This window comes from Lupinus angustifolius, unplaced genomic scaffold, assembly GCF_001865875.1.
Source record: "Lupinus angustifolius cultivar Tanjil unplaced genomic scaffold, LupAngTanjil_v1.0 Scaffold_253, whole genome shotgun sequence".
Taxonomy (NCBI): Eukaryota; Viridiplantae; Streptophyta; class Magnoliopsida; order Fabales; family Fabaceae; genus Lupinus; species Lupinus angustifolius.
In genome coordinates this window covers 157,677-166,798 of record NW_017727367.1, presented here as the reverse complement: position 1 = coordinate 166,798, position 9,122 = coordinate 157,677, and the positions used below count along the sequence as shown (strand labels likewise).

The window sequence follows — 9,122 nt, the reverse complement described above, 5'->3', positions numbered from 1 at the left end:
CCCCCCCCTCTTAGTTGCAATCTCATATAGATGCTTGATATGGTAAGTGAACTAAGGTGTAGGTTATAATTTTTAGTTCACTTGACAACACTTTAAGAAGAAGCATTTTTGGATCTTTAAATAAAGTTTTAGGTGATCAAGCTAAAACCGCATTAAGAATTTCTTAAATAATCAAAACTTAACCAAAAGTAATAACTTGAATGTATTGATATCAAAAGATGATGCAAATGAAGAAAAGAATTAACATTACACCATAATCCAAATCAATGTGTAGGAGCATTACCCATCTATCCAAGAATAAGATTTTTTTGGAACCACATGAGATTACAAATTTAACTTTTGTATCATATTTTCCAACTCCTTTCTCCTCTTGAATTCTAAGAGAAAATTAAAAAAATTACCTAAGAACTAGCTTGGAACCATGGACCCAAAGTACACCAATTTTATAGAGAAGTGTTTTTTAGAGAAGAAGTGAAGAATTGATTGTATTTTTTATGGTGGAAGAGGGCCGCTATTTATAGGTAACCAGGTAACCGCCTGACCCTTTTTTTTTCCACTTTGGGCGCACCAAACCCTTCAGCATAGGTTTACTCTTTGGCTAAGCAACTTAGTTTGCTACTTGGTGTTGACTCACCAAAGCTAGTTATGAGCTACTTGACCAGACTATTCTTGGCTACTCTGAAAAGTGCTCAGGGGCCTTGTCAAATGAGGTCATGCATGATGTAATTGTTGCTTGGTGGCTAATTCAAGTTGACCATTTGTTGGGTCCAGCCCGCCAGGCTGCTTAGTTGGCAGCACTGAGTTGCCTACATGAGCAGCTTGTCTTGCTCTGGCCAAGTGTGTGGTTCTAAGGTGGTAGGTCCAAGTGCACATTGATACCTGCATCACCAGGTTAGCTTGTGTCAGGCTTGAGTCTGACCGTGTAAATCTTGTACCTGATTGAGCCAACTTGGTGCCAAGTCAGCTGGGTGGTCTTGTTTGTCCATGTTAGAGTACTTAGTGAGAAGCTTCATGTTTTTGGTCCATGCTTATGGTCAAGTACTTAGCTTGCCATGTGTGCATCAAAAGTGGCTTATGTGGACACCTCCTTGCTTGACTATTTTTATGATTTTTTTCTTCTCTTTGATTTTTCCTAAAAAACATTCACACAAAGATTTGGAAAAGAGGTGGACAAACTATACAATCAAAGTATGACAATTTATCTACAAATTGTTGAATTAAGTTAGTTTTGCATGAAATACATAGGATAAGTGCCATGAAAAGTGTATGACATTCAAGTATTTTTGGCACTTATCAACTCCCCCAACTTCAGACTTTTTTTGTCCTCAAACAAAGGGTAAAGTGCATCCAAATTGTTTTGGCTAATTTTTAAGAGTAGATTGACATGATTTCAAAATTTTCATAAGCATGCTCAAAATTTTCAATGATATTTTTCAAGATTTGTCAATTTCACATAATGCTTCAAAAATCAACCTCATGCTTTCTGTTCATGAAAAAATGTGTAACAAAACCAAAGCAAATAATTTTCATTCAGAAAGTGTTTGTTGTTTTTCACTCAATTTTCAATCATTTGCTTGTAGTAATTTCAACTTGGTCTTTGTCTTACCTATTCTCTTAAAATTGCATTTTCAATCAAGGATCACTGAGGACTTGTTTTCGGTTGTAATGAAGTTAAGCTTGAAAAAAATTCATGGTTTTTCTTCAATAAGTCAAGTACACCAACTTCCCCCCAACTTATTCTTTTTCAAACACTTTTAAAAACAAATCATGCTCTCTTAATTAGAACTTTTTTTCTAATTTTTTTCATGGGTTTGTTTGAAAAAATAATTTACTTTGTTTGGCTCAAAGCGGCTTATCAAAGGATGGTCCTATTTTTTGTGAGACTTTTTGGACATTTTTGGTTCAACTAAAGAATAAACATGATTTCATATTTTCCTATCAATCTTATGCAAGTAAGACAACTAAAGACTAAAACAAGTTTAATTAGACAAAAGAAATGTTGATTTCACTCATATTCACATGTGTTTGGCTCACTCCCTTACTTGGTTAGTATTTACACTTTGGTTTTGAAAAATGTTTGCAAGAATCATGTTACACAATTTTAAAATTCCATTTGCACAAATTGTTTTTGTTATGACATTATGTGAATTTTAAAAAAACTCTTTTAGGCTTATACCTCATTTTTCTCAATGAAAGCTTAAAAATGTGCTTAGCAATTTTTGAATCATGCAATCTTTGTCAATTAATTTCATTTAGCCAATTCAATTCGGTTATTGAATTTTTTGAGTTTTTATGGACAAACAAATTACTTTCTATATAAATGTACATCCTAAAAAAATTAATAAGTTCTTTCTAATTTTCAAATATTCATCAACCATGTTCTCCCTCTTTAAATTTTGGCTTGTCCTCAGGCGAATGAAAAAAATTGGTTTGTAAAGGAGTTGTTTGATGAATATGGAAAATTATTAAGAATAAAACTTAACTAAAAGAAAATTTGCAACTAATTTAAAAACACAACATAATTCAAACTAAAATTAAAACAAGAAATTAAATAAACAAAGTTTAAAGTACAAAAATAAGAAAATAGTTTTGCAAGATGTCAAATGCATAAAAACAAAGTAAAGAGAAAACCGAATTTGTTGTTTTGCTCAATCTTCTTTATTTTCATCAAGGCCTTATGATCATACTTCTGACCATTTAGTGTTGGCAACAAACTCTTCATAGGTTCCACCTTGGAAGTTTAGATGAGAGCCATAAATGCTTTGAAAACTCCTATACATGCTTGTAATCCCACAATAGCAAGCAATTTGTTGTTGGTTTTGGAATTGTTTCTCTTGAAGAATTGTTTCTAAAGTGGGATTACTTGTCGTCCTTCTTGATGGTTGAAAAGAGGAACCCACATCTCCAAATTGCATTATCAATTCGGCCCTAGCCTGGGCCAAGCTTCTTTCCTTGTAATGGGATTAGACATAAAATATGTTCATCTCGGTTTTGAGTGCCATGATCTTCGCATAAGGTCCGGGCACTTCCTGGTGCCTACATAAGGCAGTAACGAGTGATTGTAAAATCAAAGAAGCTATACCCCTTGATATGCAGTCTATAGTGGCATCCGAGATTATGGCTGCTATGTCGATAGAATCTTCCTCATAGATGGAGTTGATGAGCTTTGCCTTGACTAGAGGTAGATCTGAGACATAAGAAGCTAGCCAAATATTGGACAACACAAAGATGGTCCAAAGTTGAGAGATTTGAGTCATACAAAACTGAATTACCGGACCACTTTGGTTGACCTCCAATCCTTGTAAATATGAACTGCTCCTTACTTTAGCATCATCGTGTGATTCTCCTTCCCTCGAGGAGGATGCTCTTATTTTGAGTTGAAACGTACATAAGTCATGGTCAGAATGTGAGAATGGAGACCATCTGTTCCCTAGATAATCATTGATAATGGACTTATCATAGTACACTCTCTTACCATTCACCCACGTGTATCTACTAACTCTTGCCTCTGAAAGTGCAAAGTGTCAAGATAACACTATTAGGTTGCATATGTTTTGATGAAGACAAGGAATTAGTGAAAGCTTAAAGATAACTCAACAAATCAACATGCCAAGGACTCAAGAGCTTCATGTCTAGACGAGTGTCATAAATATAACAATCATTAATAGTCTTAGATATGTGTCTTAGTTATTGAGTCTAGGTTAAGTAAACCTAGATGCAAATCTCACATGTTCTAATAACTATCATATCATTTACATGAGACATGCCATCTAAATTATTATATGTTCATGCATTGATCATACATGTTATTTGTGCAACTTAGGTATAACATAATGGTAAAATATGTATAGTTGATAAGCATAACATATAGGTAGTTTACCATTTAATCTCTTAGCTGAAAATATGCCAGTTAATCGATTAACGTGAAATCAGTTTTAATCAGTTTTAACAGATAACTGAAAAATAGAATTCAGTTGTTCTGAACAGCCCGTTCATCGATTAAAAGGGTACTTAATCGATTAACTGGGCGTTAAACAACTTTTCTATATAAACTGTGATTTTAGACCATGCTTCATACATTCATTCATTCATTTTTAGAATTGTTAAGTTGCATATTTTCATGCTCATTGTATGTCATATAGGCAGAGAGAATTGCATGTGAGATAGTGTGAGATAGTATCATGCTTAGGGATTAAAATGTTATTCAATTGCATATGATTAAATGTGTTCATCATTCTATCTTTTCTTGCATGATTCTTTCATTTCTTTTAGATATTTCGTAGGGTAGAAATTATATATTTCTGCATGATCCTGATCTTATACATATTCTTGATAATTTGTGAGATTTGTATAGGGTTTATAGTTGATCTTTAATTGTAATATTTGAGCCATTTTGTGCTTCATAATACTCTGTTTTTATGATAAGAAAAGTCATCTCTTAGTGTCTTACCATTCAACAACTGTCTGTTTTGTGTGACTTAATTGATTAATTGATTAAGTCATTGCTTTAATCGATTAACTGGGTGTTTTCCAGAATAAGGGCTTTGGTGCCAAAAGCGATACATGGGAACCGCGACACCTATTCAACCCTCCCCTTCTAGGTGTATTCTGTCATTGATACCTAACAGCCTCCCCCGACACAATTGAACATCTTGTTGGGTGTTATAGGTTTGTTCCATCCAAACTTTTCCACCAAGAGCATGAATCCATCAAATTCTTCCACTTCCATGTTGAACATGTTTTCTAGGACCAGTGCACTCTTGAGGGTGATCTCCTTGAACATATGTTTGGCATCCTTGGAGAAAATGTTGGTGCTTTTCTTTGATTCCTTTTCAACTTCCTTGCCTTTCCTTGAGAAGAACCTTCCACTGCTACAAAATATTTTATAATGTAATTTTTTCCTTTCGTAGGAATTAGACACAAAAATTCTGAGGGTTGTTGTCAAGTAAACATACAATGTTTCTCATGCTTTTTGGCTCATTTCAAAGTTCAAGTTGTAAATATGTTTTGCTAAATTTATGATGTTTTTACCAATAACAAAACAACCCTAATATCATACTTTTTCAATTAACCAAGCAAAACAAATCACATTCACAAAAGTTCCCAAGTTCAAATTTCCAAAATCTTTGTTTGCATCAAATATTCCAAAACAGCCCCAAAATTTAATTAACACATCAAAACATATTTCTTTAATGTTTTTAAGGCACTTGGTTCATGAAAAAGTGGGGATACAAAACAAAGTTCACACAACTTGCATGGATTCATAATTTTGAGCATGTATAGACTTTTTTATATTTTAAGAAATGTTTGAAATAAGTTTTTAAGCGATATTAACAAAATTTCCAGCCACAAAACAGAATGTAATGTGGTTAGAGTTTTTAAATTTAGAAAATAATTTTGACTTAAAAACTTACTCAATTTCCTACACCTTTTTAGCACTTGGTTGACCCATTTTTTCAATACTTTGTGTCCAAACCAAGACCCTAAAATTGTTTTCTTTCCATAACCATGAATGAGTCATGTTTAGGCATATTTGGTCGCAAAGTTTATAGGTCAACCGAATTGATGTTGGAGAAATAATCAAGAAAAAATTTCTACTTCAAAATACAGACTTTTTTCTTTGGAACAAATTTTTCACATGCACAATATTTCAATCATATTCAGCACTCACTCAACACAAATATTCATAAAAAGCTAAAGAAAATCAAGCTCTGTCAACAAATTGACGCCCCTGGCGGAGAATTACTTTTTAATAGAATTTTTTTATATAGTATATTATGTCATTAATAATTGTGCATAATTTTATTCTCTTATTTTTTGTGTGAGTGTTTAGAGCCTTTATATAGAGTGTGAACACTCAATTTTGTCCGGCCTAGTTTCATAGTCTCCTCGCATCGGTTGACTCATAAGAGTTTTCCTGATCAATAAACACTCAATTTGTTAAAAAATTTATCTTTTTTTATTTATTTTTTATGCTCATCAAACCGATCGTAGTCTTGTGATGTTTAAAATGCAAACATGTTATCCTTGATTAAATTAATTTAGGTAATGATTTTTCAACACAAGCATTAGACATGAAGATGTTTTTAAGAACTTGTAATTCACAGATTCACTGAACTTTGTTTCAGATTAGATTAGGGGGTGAATTCTGCTCACAAGGTTGTTAGAGTCAAAACGTGAGTCCTCACATTTTTTTATGAATGTCAATCTTTACCCATTAATCCCTGGTCTTAGTGTGGCAAGAAAATAATAGACTACTTGCATATTCAAGAAAGAAAGTCGCAAACAGATTATCATATGCTTTGAAATGCTTAAACCTCTCAAACAAATTAATCACGTGAATGAATGTATCATCTCTCATTCACTAACCATTTACAAATCTTCTATGGAAGCCTTCGAAGCTGCTACTAATGTGGATCCAAAGAAAACAGTGCCTAAGCTCTTGGAATCAATTCATAATCTATATTCTACAGATTTCCTGTGATGACAGTGTCATAAATGTTGCAAGTGGAAAGGTAGCTGGACTTGACAATGTTATTGTAGAGCATCCAGATTTGGAGCCAGGTTCCGATCATGCTTTGAGTAAAGTAGTTGTCGCAATCAAAACCTCACTGAAACTTTAGAAACCAAACCTGTAGCAACTTCTTCAATTCATCAGCAGTAGCACAAGCAGCCATGCAACATGCATATCAAAAAGAACAAACTCCTGAAGATAATAATATCAGTGACATGGTTAGGAGGCCACCAACACTTGAAGACCTAATTATGATGAGTTAAAGAAGGAGCAACAGAAGAAAAGTTCATAGGAACATAACAACTCAGAGAGCATGTAACACATTGAAGTAGGCATAAATCGTAGAATACGTGCATCACATGAATTCAGGAACAGATACACGCAAGCAACAGAACTCAAAAGAGTATTTCAAACACATCATACCAGCCATAAATTATCAGTTAATAAAATCCCAAAGGACAGCACTAAGCAGAAGTAATTTGAAATCATTATCCTTTCAGTTACAATCATACATAATGGCCAGAATATCACAAATAAATGGTTATAGCAATCAGAAAGGCAAGCAGCTAAATAACATAGCACTTATGAGACTAATCTATAGAGAAAGAGCCATTGATTACAAAAAGAATCCCAAACGAAAACAGATGTGGTATTATGGCAATATTCATTGGCAGCTTCAATGCATTGAATCAAAGAATCAACAGTTGCAGTATGTTACACATTTTTGGCAGTTCAAAAGGCTCACATAAAGCAAACAACCAGCTATAAAAACACCACTATAGAGGCATCAGAGAGAGGACAATCGAAAACGGAGCAAAAAACTGGTCATATAGCAGCATAAGTACAAAGAAAAAGAGATATAAGAGATACACACAAAAGGAGAGAGAAACAAAAAAAAAAGAGATATCACAAACATGCACCTACTAGTCACAGATACATCATCATAAAAATCAAGAGGGGGACTCCGTGAGAAAAGAGAACACAAAAGTAGGAAAGATCAAGTAGATACACATCAGTCCAAATACACACAGAGGCAGGAACTAGAGAACAAAAGGCAGGAACCAGAGAACAAAAGGCAGGAGCTCAACAGGAAGTCAGTAAAAGCAACTTGTAGATAAGAACACATTCGGGGACACACAACATAGCTACGCATACATAACCACGAGAAATCAGCCAAGAGATAGTGCAGTAAAGCATCCAGAAACAAAAAGCAGAAACGAGATATACACAAGCCTACAGAAATCAGAGAGACATTGCAACAGTGATAAAAAGAGAACAGAGATTACAGATACATATACATCGCAACAGAGGCAGAGATTACAACACAGATATCATACACGTAAAAAATCAGAGAGCTATATAAAGAAAATAAACCGAATTACACAGAAGTAGAGTGACGTACAAAGCTCGTAACCAATCAGAAAATCCACACCTATACCAGCACACAGAAATATCAGGCTACATACACCTACAACACAGGAAGGAGAGCATACTTAGGTAAGCATTCAAACCATAAATTTTGTTTTATGAACACTCCCCACTTTATATGGCTTACACGTTAGACTTGTATGATTAATTCATAACTGTTTATAATCAATCATAACACAGAAACACGTATACATATAGTGGATTGGAATGTAAAAAGCATGATTGAAATTTGTTTTAGCCTATACGTTTCCATCAATTAGTACCATCAATAGGATTAGGCAAAATCTTCATAGAAAAGGGATTATTCCCTTGTTATTACTGATCGGAACCTTAATGAAGTTCATAGAACGGGTAAGGATTCATTGTAAATAAAGGAGAATGATTATCTCTCCTCTGATCTGTTGCGAGTGATCGCTAAGGGGAGATGCCTCGACTTAGTCGGTATGCCTTAATCGGTTCTGGCTCAACCATTAATGACCCCGGATCATCACTCTGTAAAGGACAATAGAAAGTGCAGGGGTTCATAAAAATAGGAACCGAGAATCAATAGAAAGTAGGAAATTGACAAAAAAATTAATAAAGCAATGATTACTCGATTCGAAACCGCCGTAACCCATCGGGGGGAGGCTGAGCCGTTGTGAACCACCCGATTCAAATTCGGGGTGGTGGTTTTGAGACCATGTCTTAGCCGAGAAAGCCTTGGAGGATTGACATTATTGTCTTCCTCAATCAATTTGAAGCTGGCATTGAAAAGGATAAAAACGGAGTTGGGGGATTTCAATTCCCCTTGCTGCGAGAGAGATAAGAAAAGAAGAACTCGCGAAGAAGCATCATCGCACTACCACTGGTTCCGTCTCGCCTCCACCGGGAACCACCGAGAGATTCGGAGAACGAAACAGAAGCTCGGAGCGAAGCCACCGGCAAGGCACAACCCGTCACCACCGCCGGAGATGGTGCTAGAAAGAAGAAGGAGTTGGGGATTAGGGATTTCAATTTTTCCCTTCCCAACTTGTTCTGCGTGAAATGGGCAAAGGGGTTAAAACCCCTCAATTACCTCTTTTTGGTTTTACACGTGATTCTTCCTTTTCTAGTTTTACTTATTTATTTTTTGTTTTATTAGTTATATTGTTTCTTTTGTTTATTATTGTTGTTTGGGTTGTTTCTTTTCAAGTCATTTACA

At 34.7% G+C, this 9,122-nt stretch overlaps 1 long non-coding RNA gene across 1 annotated transcript; it reads right to left on the bottom strand.

The window, feature by feature from the left end:
- Nucleotides 1–6,278: 6,278 nt before the first annotated feature.
- Nucleotides 6,279–8,955, bottom strand: LOC109340800. The gene is made up of 3 exons (XR_002106843.1): nucleotides 8,535–8,955; nucleotides 7,917–8,434; nucleotides 6,279–6,706 (listed from the first exon to the last, which is right to left on the bottom strand). It is a non-coding gene; the product is annotated as an uncharacterized LOC109340800 (long non-coding RNA).
- Nucleotides 8,956–9,122: the final 167 nt, after the last annotated feature.